Source organism: Callospermophilus lateralis, chromosome 16 (assembly GCF_048772815.1).
Source record: "Callospermophilus lateralis isolate mCalLat2 chromosome 16, mCalLat2.hap1, whole genome shotgun sequence".
Taxonomy (NCBI): Eukaryota; Metazoa; Chordata; class Mammalia; order Rodentia; family Sciuridae; genus Callospermophilus; species Callospermophilus lateralis.
This window is the reverse complement of record NC_135320.1, coordinates 65,210,651-65,233,949: the sequence shown is the minus strand read 5'-3', so window position 1 is coordinate 65,233,949 and position 23,299 is coordinate 65,210,651. Positions and strand designations below refer to the sequence as shown.

General features: G+C 31.5%; 1 pseudogene; it reads left to right on the top strand.

The window, feature by feature from the left end:
* The first annotated feature begins 16,204 nt into the window (after window positions 1–16,204).
* LOC143382275 (protein lin-7 homolog C pseudogene) lies at window positions 16,205–16,779 on the top strand (annotated as a pseudogene).
* Window positions 16,780–23,299: the final 6,520 nt, after the last annotated feature.

The window sequence follows — 23,299 nt, the reverse complement described above, 5'->3', positions numbered from 1 at the left end:
TACAACTACTGACTTCACATTGCTATCCTAAAGTCATAATAATGGCATTGTGGGGGTGTACACTTATTGTTATACTCTAATGATTATGAAAATGAGTATATGAGGAGATTTGATAGTCACATTTTTATTAGGCAAAAGCAAAATAATTGTACAGAAATAGAAATAAAATATAGATATTAATCCCTGAAATGTTTATTGAAAAAGCTTCATAAATAAGGAACATGAAAAAAGAAAATAAACATTAGCTGAATTCATTTTATAACTTTTAAAGCTTTTTAAACAATTCAATTATAAAGGAACTGTGAAGAAATATTAATTTATAATTTTAAGTGTTTTAGTGGTAGACTGTTTTTATGAGAGTGTTGCATGTATTCATAAAATAATAAAATTACAAATGTAATATTAATTGAGCATGTTCATAATTTTAGGTAATATATAAATTTTATTTTACATATTTTAATAACTTCTTTAGATAGATAAAATCCTCATTTTATTTTATAGGTCAAAAAATTTAATTTAACTAATGGCTTATAAAAATAAGATTGAGACTTTAAGATTGAGACTATAATTGGGACAATCTGGTCCTATTTATTTTCCCTCATTTTCACCAATAAAACACCTCCATTAAATCCTAGGCCTTGTAACCAGTTTTAAGACCAGTGATTCAGATCAGGATCAGCCAACAAATGAATCAAATCCAGCCTTCCACAGGTTCTTATAAAGAAAGTTCAATGGATTGGAGTTATACCCCTTTGCTACTGTTTGAATGTCCTCCTTCTAGAACTCATCTTGAAAATTCATTGCTGTTGCAAAAGTAGAAAGAAGTGACACCTATAAGAAGTGATTGTGTCATGAGTATTCACTTCTCTTTCCAACATGTTATGATGCATCCTGAGGCAAATAAACTTCTATTGTATATAAATTACCCAGTCTGTGGTGTTCTATTATAGTAGCAGAAAATGCACAAAGAAACCATTTGTTTCTACTTTAGCCTATAGCGGCTTTGCCAACCACAATGGTAGAGTTGGGTAGTACTGCCAATAATGATGGAAATAATAGAGCCTTTCTAGGCCATAAAGCCAAAGCCATTTACAACATAGCCCTTTACTAAAAAAGTTTATCAATCTGTGATAAATGATGTTTTCTGAGATGTAAGTTTTAATATTGAAAATATAATCAATATACCTTGAAACTGTTTTATTTTTTCCACAAAAACTTTTCCTAATGTGTTTAGGAAATTATGAATTAATGAAACTGAACATATTTTCTTAATTTAAGATTTCTTAGAATTTTTAAAAAACTTATAGAATTTTGAATATTCAAAGGAAGGTCACAAACCCAAGTTTAAAAAATACTTTTTAAATTGTAGGATTTTTTTTTTCTTTTAGAACTAGTTTGTGATTTATTAGGTAAGCATTGCACTAGTAAATATAATTTTTCATTTAAACAATATTTATTTCACATTTTACTTTAATAATAAAATTAGATATAATTATTCTTCATGTATGTGTAATCATTTATAAACAACTTCTGTTAAGAATCAAGTTAGAATTAACTGAATAGTTGAGAAATTGTAGCTTCTGTATATTCATTTTACACTGATAGGGCATCTCAATCTGTTTACTTTTACCTAAATACTTTTGATAATGTAAGATCTTTTGATAAAACCTTTGTAAAAATTATAAAAATGATTTCATTTGGGGATTTTAAAAATTTGTTCCTTATGAAGCACAACTAACTTAAAGAAAAACATAGAATGCCATCAAGATTCCAGGCTAGTTTTCATCTCCTGTGATGATTACAGTCAGTCTAGGAGTTGTGTTTATGGTATTAAAGGTGAAATTGGAGGACATACTACTCCAAGTATCATTCATTTCTTTGTTCAGATGCTGATAGCTGTTGGTAGCAACAAGTTTGACATCACTCACTCTGAAAAGAATCATTAAAATTTTGCTCTATTGTTGTTCTGAAGTCAAACATTCATATTTTAAAAATGTCCAGAGCTTTGATAGAATTGACTTTGAATAACCAGGTAAGGATTCTGGGTATGATAGGAATACACACATTTTGAGTTGGTAGCATTTCCAAAAGTGAAGTTACTTTAGAAATCATACTTTTAAATATCTGTAAAGTTCAATTGATAGTTGACATTCATGTCATGTACCTTTATACTATAAGCATACACAGACTTTAGAGTGAAAAAAATTAAAGAGAAAGGAAACATTTTTATTTAAATTAAAACCCCAAACAATTTATTTTCTTTATTTAATTGTACTCCTTTGCTTTCTGATCATGGTAATTCCACAACATGCAATTCATTTTTTTTAAAAGAATAAAATCCAAAATCAAAAGAAAGTCACTTAAGACAAGAAAAATACAGAGGGCAATCAAATTTTGTGCCAGGTACATCAGAGGGAAATTACTGACCCTGTCTGTGTAGGTTCTATGACTCATAAATAGAGTTGACATTAAAAACAAACAAACAAACAAACAGAAGTGCATCTGTTATTCAATTGTCTAGCGATTGTTCAGAAATCATTGTAGTTTGACTGCTATATTCAAACCACAACTGTTCTCAGGAATATAGCAATAGCCAGTTTGATGGTAAAGGAAGCTTTTCATTATTCAGAGCATCATAGTAGCCAGAATATTTTTAAACTGGATTTGCAGGGAGAAAGAAGTAACTGAAAATGATACCCACAAACTTAAGACACCAATCCAGTTATAGCAATATGCTCTTGCAAAAACAACAAAAGAATAAATGTATTTTTTATTTAAAATAACTGCATTCACTGTTTACTATTTATTATTATGCACAATTTTTGAAAGGAACTCAAATTTTTAAATCATTATTTTGTATTAGAGCTGTATACTTATACATAGTAGCTTGTTCATTCTGACAAAAATATGCATGGAATCTAATCCATTTCAGTTCCCGTTCCTCCCAATCCTAACTCCACTGATCTCCCCTTGCTTATCCATCACCTATCCTTGATTATTGTTTTCCATACAAACCTAAAGGTGGAATTCCCCATGGTATGGTTATACATGCACATGACCTGATTTTGTTAAATTTATTCCACATTCCCTCTCCTTTCTCATTCCTCCTTCTTCCCTCTGGATCTCCTTCTACTCTTATATCTTCATGATATCTGATCACTCCTTTTCCTTATTTTGCTATAGCAAGAACTCCAATTTGACAGTCTTAACTGACACTTCAAGCACATTATGCTTCCTTAGAAGGCAAGATGTTGTCTCTTTTAGTATAATAACATCTATTATTATTCCCCTAATTTCTGTAGATTCAAACAAGATAAAGTCCTTTAGCTTCATTTGTTAAAAGGGTGAAGTTCTATGGATCTCTTGTATAAAGAACAAAAATGTAAAACTTCTACAGAAGGCATGACATGTTTGGTAGTGCTGTGTGCATTCAAAACAGATAAACATGTAGTAAATAGTTTACTGTGACTTATAGAAATTTGATCATTATCCTTGTCAACACTTGATCAAGTGCACATTATAATTGCTGATTCTATGGCCATCAGTTTACTAAAAGATATTTATAAATTTATAATCTTAAAGCCATTTAAAATCAAAATCCTGTTACAGAGAATGTTTGTTGTATGTACAAAACTAACATATAATCCAGGTTCTGTAGTACACACCTATATAATTCCAGTGGCTCTAGAGGATGAGGCAGGAGGATTTCTAGTTCAAAACCAGCCTCAACAACATTGAGGCGCTAAGCAACTGAGTGAGACCCTGTCTCTAAGTAATATACAAAATAGGAGTGGGGATGTGTGACTCAGGGAGTGGTCCTGAGTTCAATTCACAGTACCCCAAACAAACAAACAACAACAACAAAAATTAACATATATACACACTACATTCAGATTTAACTTTGTATGTGATTTCTGGGTACTTTTGTTTGTACATTGACAAGTTTATTGCTCTTTTGTGTATTAAGTCATCTTAGATGGTATTATACAACAGAGAAATAAAATATTTTAATATTTTGAGATGGACCATTTATAATACCCAAGGTATTTTAATCCATACCAATTAAACATGTTTAAAAAACACAAAATATGTTGTACAGGTTATTTCATTCCAGTACCAATACTTTTTTAAAGAACACTATCAGTACTTTAAATTTAAAGTTATCACACATACTAAAAAACCATTAGCTAAGCACTAGAGAAAAAATAATTACTGCTAGGCTGATGTTTTCAAAAGCTAACTTGTGCAAGCAGATTTCTATGTAAATAACTACAATATAATGTGATAAGATAAACTAATATAATTGTATGCTAATGAAAGAAGAAATAACTAACCTTCCCTGGAGAAGCTAGAGAGGTTTTATAGAGCAGGATATAGTGGTGAGGGAATAATTATTTTTGTTCTTTTTTTAAAAAATAGTAAACAAAGTGAAAAAGTTTCCTAAAGATACACTTGGAAATCACATTCATCACTAGTAGTTGTTTTTCTTTTCTGTATCTGATGTATTAGTCAGTTTTTTCATTGCTGTGACCAAAAATCCTGACAAGGACAACATATGAGAAGAAAAATTTATTCGGTGCTCACAGTTTCAAAGGTTTCTGTCCATAGATGGACGATTCCTTTGCTCTGAGCCTGAAGTGAGGCAGAACATTCTGGTGGAAAGATATGGAGAAGGAAGTCATCTCAGGATATGATCTTCAGGAAGCAGAGGAACATCTCTCACCAAGGAAAAATATGTACCCCAAAGACTTCAGTGACTACCTTCTCCAGTCATACCTCTCCTGCCTATAGTTGACATCCAGTTAATCCCTATTAGAGCGTTAAGGCACTGATTAGGTTCAGGCTCTCATAACCCAATCATTTCACCTCTAAGCTTTCTTGAAATATCTCACACATGAGCTTTTGGGGGATGTTTCATATTTAAATCATAACACCTGGGCAATATAAAATCAGTGGCTCATCTAAAGATCGTGACAAGAAAATGGTTTTCTTGCATATAAAATGTAACAAGCTAACCAAATTACATAAACAAAAGTGACTCAGATCTTAGGTTTTAATACTATTATGCTGGCATTCTTACTATTAAAAAATAAGAAATATGTTTGCTTTCATTGTCTCCTGAAGTTCAGAAATCTCTATTGTCATTCACTCCTTGGTTTAAAAATTTATTATTTATTACCACATAATAATATTATATTTTTAATAGAAGTTTTATAACTATAGAGGTTTCTGAGTGTCATGTTTCTATAGCTATCAATATATTCTAATCTTTATCTTTTTTAACATGATTTTTAGTATATGAAATATTGCTAAACTAGTGAAAAACTAAGTAAATAAATATCTTGGAAAACAAAAACTTATGGGCAATTAAAACTGATTGAGATACAAGAAAAATCTGAGAAACTTAATTCTTCCAAGGATTTGGAAAAACACAGTCAAAGTCAATAAGCAGAATAATTTGCTTATCTAGAATTCTACAAGGAATTGCATTTGGAAGCATGTGAGATAATAATGGCTATGTTAATCTGTTTCACTATAGTAACCATTTATATATAATATATGTATATAAATTATATATATATTCACATCCACATATATCTGTATCTTGTAACATGTTGTAACTTTATATATGAAAAAATTTATTCAAAAAAATTTAAAAGAAGTTGGCAATATAGAGTACAACTTAAAATAAGGATCAGTTGAAAGATTTCTGAAGAGCATTAAATATGTAGCTTCCTATCCCTACACAACATAGCACATAAATGGCCCACTTATACCATGGCAGAAGATAAAGTGTGGAATAAGGAAGTATTGGTTTTTGTTCAGTATATATGGCTGTATGTATACCTAAGGAAAGGAGAAAGTTTGATTTAAAAAAAGAAAGATAGAATTAAAAGAAACACTGCAACCCAAACTATGAAAACCTCAAGCTACCTTCCAATTTTATTGAGTTTCAGAATGCTGAAAAACAAGTCTTACAGACTCCAAGTAGAATCCTAGAACTTCTCTCTAGACACCTCACTAGACAAGAAACAGAATTAATAATACAATGTCAGGAACCCACAATAAAAAAATATCTTCCTTGTCACAAATTCATGAAGATCACAAGTCAATGCTTATCAACCATAGAGAGTGACTATCCTAAGATTGCACAAAACACATGATTGCTACCTTATTAAAATGTTTAATAATAGAATAAGAAAACATATGTAATTATTTTATATAATAATATAAAATCTATGAATATGTAATATATAGCATATATCATTTGTAATATTACTTATGTATATAAAAGTTTAAAAGTTCTTAAGAATGGAAGACTAAGTTGATGAAATTTCCTAGAAAGTGATACTAAAAAACAAAGAGATATAATTTAAAAGAGAAAGTCATAGAATCAATCCAAAGGAGCAATGTCTGCCCATGAAAGATGAGATTTAAAAAAAAAAAAAAAGGAAATAAAAATTATCAAATGAGTTCAATAAAACTTTTTTGATTTAAAAAAATAGTTCTAATAGTTGAAGGGCCCACTCAGCAAGATGAATATATATCCATTCATGCAGATGTGTATTATAATGAATTATCAGAACACCAGATATATATATATTGCCTAAAAAACAAATTAAAAAATCAACAACTAAGAAAAACAGCATCCTATACAAAGAATAAGAGATTAATATGTAATTCAGGCATTTCGGTGTTAAGGAACAAAGTAATGTGAGCAAAGTCTTCAAAATTACAAAAAAAAAATAATAATAATTATTTCTAACATAGAATTCTACCTCTAGCCAAACTCTAAATCTAAAGTAAGAATATAACAAAGACATTTAGCAATATCCAGTATTTAATTAAATTTACCTTTCATCAATTTACATGAAAAAGCTTCTGTAAAATGTCTTGCTTTTCAAAAGTGTTGTAATAAATCAAGAATCAAAAGACATAAATCTCAAGAAACAATGGTAGGTTTCCCTAAACTCTGCACCCTCCTCAATATTTATTTTGTTTTATTGATAATTGCTTTTGATGGTGTGAAATAAAAATATTTTACTTGTTTTTATTTGCATTTCCCTGACGATTTGTGATGCTAAGCACCATCTCATCTTACCACAGAGGAAAAATGGGGAACAATGTGAGATACTAATGGCTATGTTAATCTGCTTCACCATAGCAACCATTTTAACACACACATGAATATATACACATATATATTTATGAACTTATGTTGTCACCTTTAAATATACACAATAAAATTTAATCTTTTTTGTAAAAATAAAAGCACTCATATGGATAAAAATCAAAACAATTATGTCACAACTAGTAATACTTCTAAAAGGAAATTTAGAAAATTCTCTTTATGAGGGCCAGGGGGAGTTCCAGTTGGAGAGAAGAGTTAGTGAGAAGACACTCCAACCTGGGAAGGAAAAAGGTTTCCATGGTGAATGACAGGGGTCAGTGGGGTGAGGGGAGGGCCCATAGATAACTGAAGGTATCTACTTGTTCCACATTAAATGAAGTCTTATAGCTGCAGATGGTGATTGGGAAGACTCAGTGAAAGGTACATGTCCAAATAAACCTAAGAAAAGCAAGTAGGCATTTATTACTTTCAGGAAAGTCATGAAGTTAAACAAAATGAGTTATCATGGAGATGCAGCATTTAGTTATATTTCCTTTTGTATACATTTGGACATCTTTTAATGTAATATTTATTTTTAAAATGGCTATTTCTTTTTTCTGTTGTGATTGGTATCTTAAATTTAAGGTGAAATTATTCTTTGATTTTTATAACATATTTGTTTAAAATGTAGCTTAATTTTTCTTGAGATATTCTTTGCTTCACACATCAAGTTTGGAAAATGTTCTATGGGTGATATATATACAGAATTTTGTTAAGTCGATGCATTGATTTTAATTGACATCAAATAAAATTAACATACTTAAAACATGTGATTTGATGTGCTTTACATAAGCACACACGAATGTACATTGTGAAAATTTCTTATGCATCTATTTAATAAGCTTTATGTGTTTTAATAATATAGACTGCATTTGCACATATGTAATTTACCAACTTCATCTTTTAATGATAGTAGTAGCAGAAGAAACAGTAGTATTCATTTTAACAAATAATAAAAAGAATACAGTGTTAGGAATGTTGATAAGCCTACTTCATCCTTACAACAATAAGCAGTATTAGAAAAAGATGAAGAAACAAAGACATATGAAATTTAAGGAACACTATCAAAGTCATAAAGAAATGATCAGGTAAAATCTTAACCCAAATTACCTCAGTCTATAGTCTATGCTCTTATGAACATTTTTTTTTTGTCCTGAAAATACAGCTTTGATCTCTAGATTGAACAGTTTATTTGTACTTGAATGAATTATAGTTTTTACTCTGTACCATGTTATAACAAAAATGACTAATCCCAATGTAATAAATAAATAATGATCTTAGTTAAAATAAACCAAAATAGGATTACAATGGTTTATTTTAACTAAGATCATTATTTATTTTATCTGTAATATGCTTTTCTACATATATTTATTTTTTACCTTACATGTACAAACATAGCTGTACATTTCATATTAAGAAGACCTGTATGCTGCTAATGTAAATTATGCTTCTGTTTAATATGACAGTTTTATTGACATATAATTCACACATATCCATTCACATAAAATTCATGATTTGATGTTTTTAGTGTACTCAGTGTTATGGTTTGGATCTTAAAAATCCCACAACAGCTAATTTGTTATTCTCTCTCCACCTCATTTTGCAATAAGTCAATTGACTTTCATCTACTAATCTTGTATTTTTTTATGCAAATGCACCCACATTGTGCCTTAAGAAAAATAAAGAACACAAATATTTGGGAGTGGGGAGGTTCATGTGGTAAAAGTTTGACACCCAATGCAGCCTTGCTTAGACATGGGGCCTTTGTGAGATGATTGAATCATAATGGCTCTGACCTCATAAATGTATTCATTCATTTCTGGATTCATACCTTAATGGTTTGTTGGGAGATGGACAAAGATGGAGGAAGCTTTAGGAGTTAGGGCTTAGCTGGAGGAATAGGTCATTGCGTGCAAACTCTAGAATAGTGTTTTGCCCCAGACTGATTCCCCCCTTTCCCTCCATCCCCTCTGCTACCTGGCCACCATGAAGAGAGCAACTTGGCCCCACCACATGCTTCCTGTCACAGTGCTGCCTTACCAACAACCAAACAACAGTTAAGCCAAGTGACCACAGACTGAGACAGCTGAAATGCGGGGCTAAGTTAGCTCTTTTCTCCTTTAAGTTGATTTTGATTTTCTCAGGTATTTTGTCATTATGAGAAAGAGCTAAGTCACACAGTCTGTTGTAGAACATTTACATTTTTCATAAGAAGACACATACATAAAAGAAGCAGGAATTTGCATGTTGGAAGGAACAACATTCTTCTCCCAACCCATCTAGCCCAAAACCCTCTCTCCTATTTCCTGTCTCTATAAATTTTACCTTTTTATATAAATATAATCACACAATATGTGATCTTTTGTAAAAAGATTTTTTTTCTTAGAATAACAGTTTTAAGTTTTATACAGATAATAGGTTTTCAATTTATATACTTTCAAATACTTATTATCCAAGTTTTTAATTATAATCATTCTAATGACTGCAAAATGGCATTTTCCTCTGGATTTCATTTGCATTTAATTAATGACTAATGATATTGAAAATCATTTTATATGCTTGTTCTACTTTTAATATGTTCAACTTTTATACATAAATTTTTAAATCATTTAGAGTTAATTTTTGTTCAAGCTATGAGAAAGGGGTCTAACCTCATGGCTTTGCATGCAGGTATCTAACTGTCCAGCAACATTTGTTGAAAATGGACTCTTTCCCCCATTGAATTATCTTGACACCATTACTGAAATCCAATTGACTAAATGTAAAGTTTTTTTTTCCAGGCATTCAATTCTATTCCATATTTTATATGTCTATCCTTATATGTGACTGTCTTCATTGCTGTTGCTTTAGAGTGAATTTTGACATCAGAAAGCACAACTTTTTCTCTTTGGTACTATTTTTAGAGGTTGTTTTGAATCTTCTATATCATTTGGATGAGATTCAGAATCATTTTGTCAATTTCTGAGGAAAAAAATTAAAACAACTGGCATTTTGACAAAATGGCCTGCTATGAGAGACAGAACCTCCGATCTAAGAGTGAAGCTGAGTAGGAACAGGAAGGCCGAGGAAGGAAGGGAGTCTCCCACCCTTTTGTCCAAACACAGCTGTATATAATCTCCATCATATAGAGTTTGGGAAGATGAGATATCCTGGTGGCCTGCCTCCTCTGAAAGGTTACCACAGACTTGAGTTGGAAATGAGGGGTGAAAACCCATTTTCTTAGTTGTAATCCCTGGAGAAGGTCCATCATTGTCGTACAGGGAAGAAAAGGAGGGAGGTGGTAAGCTAAAGAGCCACAAATTCTGTTTTCCAAAGACTTGATGTATTTTCTTGAATAACTGTTTCATTTACTTTATGCCCTTAAGGCAAATTGCAAACATTTCAATTTTTTTTATGATAATAATGACAAATTTCAACTGTTTTGTCACAGTGGGTCCATGAAGATATTGCAGAAGTACCTCCTCAACATTTTGTTTTAAACCATCATATTCAAATAAGTATTTTTTTTTAAGTTGAAGCCATGTAAAATCTTTCAAGTTATTAAATGAATAATGGCTGTTGAAAGAGAAAGTTGCAGTTGTATAAATATACATCTAGTATGAATAAAATTTTACATTTCTATGATTTTATTTTGGTAGGATATATTTGATATCACTGTCTAAGATAACAGTAGAAATAATTGAACTAGCTCAGTATCTTAAAATGTATTATAAATAAATTTTAAATCAATAAAGTAAGGTTATAAAATCTGAACATAAGTGGCAGATGAATGTGTGAAATAAAATGATGGAGAAAAAAATAATTAGAAATGTCCTCATGAGCACAGGCCATTATAGCAAGATTATAGCAAAAGTCATGACAGCAGTTAACTCTCACTTTCAGGTTTCATTTTTCAACAAGATATATCTATTGTCTCTTTAAGTATAGACTAAAATAAATTTTTAAAACAAAAATAACTCAGAATCATCACTAACTACCCAGTTTCATAGTCACATTTTAGGTGAAATTATTTAAAGTCACATTGAATAAGTAAGGGATATAATAAGGCTTTGCAGAAACAACAAAAACAAATCATCTCTGATTGTTTTGTCTTTGATCAAGAAATTTTTAAAAATATTATTTCATATTTATTTCAGCTACTCTGGTCGCTCCTTGGAATATGCATTATCCTAGTGAAGTCTTCATCAATGGTTACTACATAAAGTTGTCTATAGTAAGCTCTTGATATACATTTGTCAACTTTGAGTATGGTAAATATAATGATTCACTAACAAATAACAATGCAAGTGTCCATTGGTAGGCATGATTTTAGATATAGAGAAGAAAATGCTACTCTATAGCAGGAGTATTATTACCAGTGAGAAGTAAACTAGAAGAATATAAAGCACTAACCTGGTTTCCTCATTGCTCTTTCATCTTTACACATCTTATGCTTATTAGGCATCATAACATGACAAATGCATAGTCCTTAAAATCATGGGAACTGGGAGCAAATTTTTGGTAGGTCAACTTCTTGGTATTTTATATTACACAAAAGAACCTTTTTTATATGTCTGTAAAGTGAATGTAGAAGTAATAACTGCTCACAGGATTGTTTATAGAATTAACCAGTTACAACATTTGACACATGCAGACAGTATTCAATAAAAGGTAAATTTTTTTCAGTCTAAATGCCATGCTATGTTTTTAATCATATTCATGAAATACTGATATTAATTTATACTTTCCTAATTAGCTATCTCAATCAATTTTATATGGAAAAGTATTTCATATTATAGGACCTTTTCAAAACTAAACGAGTAGTAATTAAACAATTTATATATATATATATATATATATATATATATATATATATAAATTTAATAAATGTTAGTATATATATTAATAAATGTTAATATATATTAACATTTCCTTAATATAAATTTGAGGAAATGTTAAGTCAGATGTCAGATTTCTGTATTCTTTGAGTTTCTAATTTAATAGGTCTGGCTGGGGCCTGAATATTACACTTTAAAGTTCCCAGGTGACGCTGATTTCGCTGGTCCAGGAACAACACTTTGAGAATCATTGCTCTAAATCACATAATAAGTGGAATTACTACATTTAAATATTTACTAACCTCCCAAATACAAAGTCGAATAGTTTTTGTCTTATGATTCAGATTTAGTTTTATACTAAATGTGGGAAAAGCTTTCTTAGATTTCCCTTAGCTCTTTTTCCTTTACACTGACTTTATAGCTTTCTCTGAAAGTTCTGAAGGTCACCATCTCAATTTCATTATAGTATTTGTTTGAAAACATCCTCAACATTCCATTTATCCTCCAAGTGATAATAGCTAACAATTTTATAGTATTTACAATATAATAAGAACTCTTCTAGGCCCTTTACATAATTCACTAATTTGTCTCAAATGGTCCAATGCAGTAAACACTCCTATTGTCATTATTGCTTCATAGATGTGGAAACAGAAGCAAAGGTTATTCCATGAATTGCCCAAGTTCATGTATTTAGTACAGAGCAGAAAGTGATTCAGGCAGTCAGTTTCCAACTCATTTTTTCTTATATTACAAAATCTCTCACTTTACAATGTTGATTTGGATTGTTTGTATATCACTTACTCTTTAATATTTTCCTTACTCAGTTGCTACAACAATTAGGTTAGGAAAAAAACTTGATATAGGGAATAATTTATTTAGAACATATGAATGACCATCTAGAGAATAAATTTTTTCTCCAGCATATTCTGATTCAAGATAAAACATATATGTATGTATGTGATCATGTAAGTTTCTCAATTTTTATTTATATTCCAGAAAATAGCTGTGCCTAATATATTATATATTAACAGATTAAATATATATATTATGAGAAGGTTAAGTAATATTAAATATTTTATATTTATTTTATATTACTATAAAAGTAGCATTTTATTATGGTCATGACTAGTATGTTTTAAAAATAAGATGTGTTTATATATATATATATATATATATATATATATATATATATATAAATAATATGTGTATATATTATAAGAACTATATATAGTTACTTTGAAATATATATATTATATACCTTATCATATGTTAAATTCCATATATACCATATTTTATATATATACACCTTACTAACAGAAGAATATATGAGAAAGCAAAAAAGAGAGATAAATATTATTTAAATTAAATCTAATGTATTTGTTATGATTATGCTTGTTAATTAAGTTGATCCCCATCTCAATCTCTGAGTCAAGTAAATTATTACTTCAGGTATAATTGAATGAGGGCAGCCCTCAGCTCCACAAGATCAGAGCCCATTCCTTAGATAATTCCTGTCCAGGGAAAAAAAGGGTATAAAAGTGTTAGATATTGCTTTTAAATATTTTCAAGTTTCCTTTTTTTTTTTTTTAATTAGTTAAAAGAGGTAGAGTGAGAATAAAATAGGGCAAAAATTCTTGACATTGGTGTGGCTAATGATTTCTTGGATGTGACACAAAAAACATGGAAAACAAGAAAAAAGAAGCAAGTTGGACTACATCAAACTAAAAAGTTTGGCACAGTGAAGGGAACAGTCAACAGAGTGAAAAAAACAGCCTATGAAATTGGAGGAACATGGCTGGGGATGTGACCCAAGTGGTAGCACGCTCACCTGGCCTGCGTGCGGCCCGGGTTCGATCCCTAGCACCACGTACAAACAAAAGATGTTGTGTCCACCGAAAACTAAAAAATAAATATTAAAAAATTGGAGGAACAGATTGCAAATAATACAGGTAAAAAAGTGGGTTAACTTCCAAAATACAAAAGGTATTCATACAACTCAATAGCAACAAAAATGTATAACCAATTAAAATTGTCAATGATCCAGAATAGACCTTTGTCAGAAGAAAACGTGAATTAAAACCACCAGATAACATATTATACCTGTTAGAATGACTATCTTCAGAAAGACAGCAAGTATTCATGAGAATCTGAAGAAAATCAAATTCTTGCACATGGTTGGAGGGAAAATAAATTAGTGCATAAATTATGGAAAGAAGTATATTTGAGAATTAAAAATGGAGCTGTCATATGATGCAAATGTACTGCAGGATATGCACATCCAAAGGAAATAAATTTAGTGTACCAAAGAGATACTTACATTCCCATATTTCCTGAAGGATTATTCAACCTCAGTTTCTTTCAATGGATAAATAGAAAATGAAAATGTGATATATTTACACAATATAATAATAATATTAAGCCATGGAAAAGAAGATCCTATCATGTTGTAAGAGTTTATTTAATTTTAAAAAAGTTAAATAAAGATAGGGAAAGAACTTAAGCAAATATTTCCAAAAGGAAGACATATAAATGGTCAATGAGTAAATAAAATGATGCTGGAGTCATCAATTGTGAGGAAAATTAAAATCAAATCATAATACACTATCACTTCATATCTGTTAGAATAGCATTTATCAAAAAAAAAAAGAAAAGAAAAAAAAAAACCTAAATGATTACAGGTGTTGTAAATGACATGGAAAATGGATCTCTTATATGCTGTTGGCAAAATGTAAAATGATTCAGCAACTATGCAAAATAGTAAGAAGTTTCCTCAAAAAATTATAAGCATAATTACCATATGATCTAGCAATGCCACATGAGTATATTTCCAAAGGAATTAAAATCAGAATTTCAAAGCAATGTCTCTACTCTCATGTTTATGTTGCAATATTCATAATTGCCAACATGATAAGAGTTAGCTCAAGTGTTCATCAACAGATGAATGGATAAAGAAAATGGGGTACACACATAAAATGGAATATTATTCAGCTTTAAAAAAAAGATAGAAATCCTACCATTTCGGACAACTTGGATGAACTTGGAGAACACGAAGCTAAATGAAATATAATATTTAGACTTCGTGTCAAAATGTTCTTAAAACACACACATACAAACAAGGATGTAAGAACTATTTGGAAGGTGCTAGACATTTAGTAATGCCCAAGATGACATGACTTAGTTGTGGAGATGGTATAAAGGTGGGTTTTTTCATCCATATTTATCAAACAGCTTACATTAATTATGTTAAGATCTTTTATCTCAATTATATCTCAATAAAGTTAATGAAAAGAAAAGAACTATTCCTATTTGGAAAAAACAGTAGGAAGAAAAATGAAGTCATGTCCAGTCATTATTCTCAGCTGCTTTTTCTTTTACCATTGGACTCAATTAAAAAGACCATGATCTACCAAAGATGATGTTATTCCCCTTGTGATGGGTGATTAATGGTCTATCAGCACAAGCCTTCCTGAGTTTGCTTCTCCCAAACTAGCCTATTCTTTGACACTACTGGAGAATGTTTAATTTTTTATGTCTGGGGCCCTTCAATGGACCTAAATGACATACTAATTAAATTTTGTGCCAACTCTACACTGCTGCAAGGCTGAAAATCTATTCTCTCTTCCATTTCTTATCCCAAAATTAGGTATAATCAGATTGTACAACATAGCCTATCAGGAGTTATTCAATGAATTGAAATGACCTCATTAAGAAATCTAATAATAAAATTGATAAAGACATTCCATAATAAAATGCCAACATCATTCACATGACATAAAATTGTGTCTAAGCCCTTTAGCAGTATGCACTTTCTAGGGAAATATTAAAGTTCAAAGATTAAATCCTCCTAGTTAAATTTCAAACAAATTCAAGTTTGAAATAAAGATATGCTTGCTGCCTTAGTGTGCTAAAAATCCAAAAGAATTAATATCGGCCATCTATTGTAAAGCTCTCCCTTCACCAAAGTGGTTCTCCAAGCTTCGGTGGTATTAAAGTTCTTTCGGCAGTTCTTTCAGCAATTATTGCTATTATTTCAGAGAACTGAAAGTTATAGTAGCTTAATGCCAAGTCTTGATGTACCCCATATCTTTATTTAATAGGACAAAAACATCATGAAACTTTTAACTACCAAGTTTAAAAATAAGCTTGCCCACCTCCAGGGAACCAAATTCTTGGGAAAACTGTTTTCAAAATAAACTCTAGATTGCTAAGGGAGAAGATGGCGGCGCTGGGAGAACCTGTACTCCTGGAGAGAGATATTTGTAGAGCAATTGAATTGTTGGAAAAACTACAAAGGAGTGGAGAGGTACCAAAACAGAAACTTCAGGTTTTACAAAGAGTCCTTCAAAGTGAGTTCTGCAATGCTATAAGAGAGGCTACTGTCACTGTGTTTGCTACCAGTGAAGAACATTCTCATCCTGAGTTGTTGAACTACCCAAAAGAGAAGAGAGTCTTGGGTTCAATATTATGGGAAGCAAAGAACAAAGCTCTCCAATCTATATATCTAGAATAATTCCAGGTGGAATAGCTGATAGGCATGGGGGCCTCAATTGAGGAGATCAACTTCTTTCTGTTAATGGAGTGAGCATTGAAGGAGAACATCACGTAAAAGCTGTAGAACTTCTGAAAGCAGCCCAAGGAAAGGTTAAATTGGTAGTACGGTATACACCCAAAGTCTTAGAAGAAATGGAATCACGCTTTGAAAAAATGAGATCTGCAACAGACCTAATACATTTAAAACTTTATATTCAATTTTGCTTTTTAGCTAGAGAAATTTTACTTGTGGCCTACTAATGGCCACAATGCCAATAATTGTAAAAAACAAACAAACAAAAAATACAAACTTCCCTTGAAATCCTCTTTGCCATTTTATAAATGCCTATTTTAACATCATTTATGGTTCTAGAGATGCATACACTTTTTTCTGACAAGAAAAAGTAAAAGGTGTTGAGGGCAAGTCTGTCCTGCTGTTTTTACAGACCTTTTTCAAATGCAGATTTTTGTCATAAAGTTGTTATAGATTTTTAAAAATGCTTTTTAAATATTAAAATGTACTTTTACATTCTTAATCTTTTTTTAAGAAGAATGTTTTCTTCATCTGGCTACTTATTTAAAAATTAACAGTTCTCCAACTTTTTTTTTTTGCTTACTATATTTTTTTTAACCTCTGAAATTTCTTTACAGATTTCCAAGAAATTAAATATGGCAGTCTCACCTACAGCACTTCATTACCCTGTCGTTGTTAACAACATTGCTGCATTTTGTACTTTGAACATACACATAATATATATATAATCAATTGTAGATAATAACACAGCATATTGGAAGTTTTTTACTTTTATTTGAACATGTATAACGGGTATTCATTTATACTGATTTATAAAAGTGAGTTTTAAACACTGAAACAATCATCGCCTAAAATATGTATTTCATAATATTTAAGCAGTGAGGAAAGAGGATGTAATTTGACTATTAGCATTAATGATTATATCCCTTTCTAATTGTAGTCAACAATATATCAAAAAGTATAAATGCAAAACAGGTTCAGATCTCATCTTGCAAATTTTTTTAAAGCTATTGATTTTTATTTAAGTACATTTCTCATGGTTTGGTCTTTCCATGCCTAGAGATGAGCCAGTTAGTTTGTGGTGGGAAATAGCAGAAAGAAAGAAGAAAAATTTAACCTCACTAGTCTTGAGTTACACATCTTACTAGGTCATTTTAAAGAATCAATGTTAAATAGGAAAAAGAGGATATGTTTAAGATCTATAAAAACTATGAGGTGATTTGATAAGAATCTATAGATTGTCACAATGAGTAGGAACTCATTTATATGAAAACAATTGGATTTAGGGATGCAATCTTTGTTTACGATTCAAATACAATGGGAATTTTGAAAGTTAAAATAAAATAAACTCTACTTCTTACTGATGCTCAAGATGACATCAAAGATTCAGTGATATTTGAGGGAGGAAATATCAATGAGGATCTTACATTTCAACCACATATGCATAAGAATCAGTTAATGACTGTTGTCTAGAATCAACAGTGTGTGAGAGTGAATTCAACTAGAAATAGTATCCTAGATAATCTTCTGTTTAGCTTTATGTATTTTCTATATCTGGGCTAAAATGTGTGAAATGCTCATAGAACCAAGAAACCACCTCCTACAGAGGTGTGAGCTCATATTCATTTACCCTCATTTGTGAACAACATTTAGAGGAATTCTGAACTAAGCTAATATTTCTAAATCCATAGTCCTTATGACTACGACAAACCACCATCTTTTTATAATACCCTAGCCAGAAACAATTCACCAAAAACTGACTTGTTATCCTTAGGGACTGTTTTTTTTTTTCTTTAGCTGTTCATTTTTTATATATAAACTTGAATGCTTACATACTCAAATGTTAGCAGTTTAAATTGACCAATCATTTCCCCCTACACATGATTCTATCAATAAGCTATGTGCCCTTGAGCTAGTCCTTCTGAAAATGTCTTTGTTCGTGCATGACAGAATTTGGAGGAGTAGATCTAAAGTTTTCTACTGAATCTCACACTAATAATTTCCCAACAGCATTCCATAATGCATGTAGAACTTATCAGCTCAATAGTTAAAAAGGTCAAGAAAGAATTCTTTTTTCCAAAAGTTAAATTTTCCTTCAGCTGTGCTGACTTAGAAAAATGTGTGCCTGTGTAGAAAGATGCAGCAGCTTGCATTTCCCAGCTGTGTATCTCTGCTAAAGGCCTTCCAGTCTGGTTCTTTGCTAAAGTTTATTTGCTTGCTGGATACACCAACTGTCTGCTCACCTACAAGTTTGCCAAGACTGACCATGCAATCCTGCACTTCTGTCAAGACCTCATATTCACTAATCTGTATCCTAGGAGACTCCACAAGTACATAATCCCACTACAAACTGAAGTGTGACTTCTTAAGATCATCACTTTAAAGTCATCTTACTATTGAAACAAGCTTCCCCCCCCCAATATAAACTTCTGCAAACTGCCAAGTTCGAAATACTTTGTTCACATGTTAATCCAAGATTTTAATGCCCTGCCTCATCACAAGGTTATTGATGTGTTATTTTCATCTCAAGTTATGTGCCCTGCTTGCTTCTATCATTTATGATCCATGTCTAATTGTTGAGGATGTTTTTGCAGCCTCAAATAAGGCCCTCTCATCTCCAAGAGTTAAGAAAAAAAAAAAACAACAGAGCAATGCCAGATGGTCATTAAAATATTACTTTTTTGCAAATAATAGTCTAATTCACTACATTTCTTTGCAGAAAATCAAAATGGTCTAACTGACCAACTCCAGACAGTGAAGGGTTTATGTACCTAGCCACAGATGCAGTCTTGTAGTAGGGACGGCAGGGAAGGGCCTAGCTTCTGCAGGACAGAGGAAAGCTGACTTCTAAGAGAAACAAAGTTATAGCTGACCTGAAGGTGCCTAGTTTATTCAGAAGACTTTTAACAACAAGGCAAATGATCTCACTTTATAGATACAAATATATATATATATATATATATATATATATATATATATATATATACACACACACACATATATATACATGTATATATATACATGTATATATAGATAAATATAAATGTTCTCTTATATAGAATGAATAATGGAAAGTGGAGGGGGAGGAGAGGGTTGGGCAGCAGAACAGGTCAGTGTTTTGCTTATATTGTGTAGAGAGAAGAAGGGTTTCTCTTCCTAAATTTAGACACTATTTCAGACTACATCAGAGCTTCAACTTTCAGATATTGTTTTATGAAATAAACAATTACTAAACACATAAATAATTTCATTTTAAAGAAATTTTTAAAAAATAGTCAGTCATAGATTAATTTATTTCATTAACTTTGTAAATCAATGCAAGTATTGGATAAAATTTAAGCCTATATCTTTATTTCTAATGATGTATTCTGAAATAGTTACACTGATTAGTTTAATATTGAAGAAGTGAAAAGAGTCTCACAATTTAGGTGTGAACAACAAATAAAGAATTTATAATGAATAAATAACTCCATTTGGGCAGAAATGCTCAGTTGTTCTTCTGTTTTTCAAAATCCAAATAATTTTCTCTTGGTATCTATAACATTTTAAAACTCAGTAGAACCCATTTGTAGTAATCAGAGCTCTCTAGCGGAACAGAACCAAAGAATATGTGATTATGAAAAAGGATTTATTTAATTAGCTTTCATGATGAGAAACCAGATAATCCCACCATGGCCATCTACAAACTAGAGGGCCATAGAAACTAGTAGCAGCTCAGTGCAAAGAGGTAGAAGCCTCTGAACAAGCCCCAATGATGTAGCCCAATTCTTTTTTGTTGTCCTTATTCTTTTTAAGTGTACATGACAGTAGAGTGTGTTTTGACGTATTATGCATAAATGGAGTATAACTTATTCTAATTAGAATCCCATTCATGCAGGTGTACATGATGTGGAGTTTCACTGGTTGTGTATTCATATATGAACATATGAAAAATATGTCCAATTGATTCTTCTATACTTTTCCCATCCCCACTTCTTTCCTTTCGTTCCCCTTTGTCTAATTGAATGAATTTCTATCCCCTCCCCCTATTGTGTGTTAGTATCCATCTAACAGAACATCTGGCCTTTGGTTTTTTGGAAATATCTTATTTCACCTGGCATGATAGTCTCCGGTTCCATCCATTTACCAGCAAATGCCATAATTTCATTCTTCTTTATGCCTGAGTAATACTCCATTGTGTAGAGGTACCGCATTTTTTTTATCCATCTATCTGTTTAAGGGCACCTAGGTTGGTTCCATAGCTTAGCTATTGTGAATTGAGATGCTGTAAACATGGATGTGGTGATGCAATCCCATTCTCGAGCTGAAAGCCTGAAAGGCCCATGTTGAGTGACTGCTATGAATCCATGTTGAAAGACCAAAGAAGCTGGAGTCCACCAGTAATGGCTGCAAAAATAGTTGTACCTACTCAAGAAGAACCAAGTTTTCTTTTGTTTTTGTTCCATATGAGTCCACCAGCCTGTTGGATAGTGGTACTCAAATTTAGGGTGGTTCTCCCCTCTCAGCTTATTGTTCCACATGCCAATCATCATCTGTGGAAACACCCTCACAGACAAATTCAGAACTGTTCTTTATTAATTTCCTAAGTGTCTCTCAGTATAATCAAGTTGACAATCAATAGTAACATTCACACCATTTCCCTGTTTATTGGTAAAAGAAATATAACATTTTTTTACTATATTTTTAGTTGGAGTTGGATACAATATTTTTATGTGGTGCTGAGGATCGAACCCAGTGCCTCACACGTGCAAGGCAGGCGCTTCACCAATGAGCTACAGCCCCAGCCCACTAAGGTCTAATTTAAATACATTAGCAAATATTACATTAGCTTTATCTAAAAATAGGAAAACTTATTTATACAGACAGCAATTAGATTGAAGGAAACTACAGAAATAATCCAGTATAGTCCTTGTAATTGACATATGAGTTAAGAACCACAGTAAAGTATGAGGCAATAACGACATTATACTAAGTTCTGACTTGTATTTAAGTAGTTCTTATCTGTACCAAATTGCATCTCAAATTTATACTACCATTGCCAGTCAAGATAATTTCAATGAGCTCTTAGGCAATCACATTAAATGATTTGCATGTGCATGCTGTTAATTGTGACATAGACACAAGCTAGCAACATTTCTTGAACATCTGAAGGTTGGCTGACAGCAACCTCTATTATTCAGTTATATGAAGTATATTGAATGTATTATCTCTCGAAGTCATACAGCTCAGGAAACAGTGATAGCCTGAGTTGATCAAGGATTGACATTAACTCAACACTAGCTTCAATATAAAAATAGTTAGTGTTGTCCTCAGATAAAGAAAGTCTGCTATTAGTTCATGTTTGTTGACAAAAGAATATTTCTAGAAACAAAATGCTATGCTGATAGTTAAAATATTTTTACTTATTTAATATATTATAAAAGATGGAAAGTCAATGATATGGCAAAAAATAAGATAAGCAGAAAAAGTTTAAAAGTATAATACAAACATGCAGTAATTTTTTACCATAACAACTCCAGTAGGAATGAAAGATCAATTTTCGCCCTTTTCTTCTATCTTCAGAATTAGAGGCTGATAACTCTCTGCCTCATTTCTCTCACAAATTATAACATTTATAAGAAGACTCATATCTAAGACACCTTTCCTTTAAAGATTGCCACATTGAAATATAACTTCTTCCTCATTATGTAAACATGTCACAACCCAGGCACCAGAATGTATGTAAATGTGGTCATATATAACTGCTGTTTTCTTTATTAATTCACTCAGGCAGCAACTAATTATGGAGTAACACATCCATGAGTGTCCTACAATAAAATAAGAAATGTTATAAATATTTTATACTGGAATAATTGCATACAGGAATTACATAGTTGAAACAAGGCTGAGGAGGCAGCAGGAGAGGTGACATGAAGGGAGGACAGGTATCATCAAGAAGGACAGGCTCAAGGATGAGATAAGACCACTATAACTCAGAAACTAGCATCATCTCTAAACACATGGCTGTTCCCAGAAAGAAGCAGGGTCACAGATGTGGCAGTTTGGTCAGCATCTAAGGCTACAGGGGAGATGTGCTCACTACAAGAAAATCCACTCCAGAGGACATAGAGAAGAGGGGATACCCGAGCTTCTTCCCTTCTCTCTGGCTCCAGTCTTCCAACCAGCACCTCCCTGTAGTTGAAACTATTTGATAGCTATTAAGTTAACAAAGTTAGGAAATAACTTTCAGGAGAACAAGAAATGAATTGAAATGCAAATTATACAAACAGCACAAGTGTCAACTATATATAATTCGCTATTTTTGGATAGTAAAAATTCAGCAATAAGCAAAATTGACTAAAATCCTTATTCTTGGGGAGGGTAGTATGTAGTATTTAGGATTTACTACAATTACCATAAATACACCAATACATTTTAAATAGAACCATCTACAAAACCTTGAAAATATATATATATGGACAAGTATTATTATTGTTCTTATTCATATAAGAAATAGAAGGAATAGAAGGAAAGGAAATTGCATGGTAAAGGAAGGAGACCCTCATTGTTATACAAAATTACATATAAGAGGAAGTGAGGGGGAAAGGGGAAAAAAACAAGAGAGAGAAATGAATTACAGTAGATGGGGTAGGGAGAGAAGATGGGAAAGGAGAGGAGGGGAGAGGAGGAAAGGGGAGGGGAGGGGGATAGTAGAGGATGGAAAGGCAGCAGAATACAACATACCCTAGTATGGCAGTAGGTAAAAAA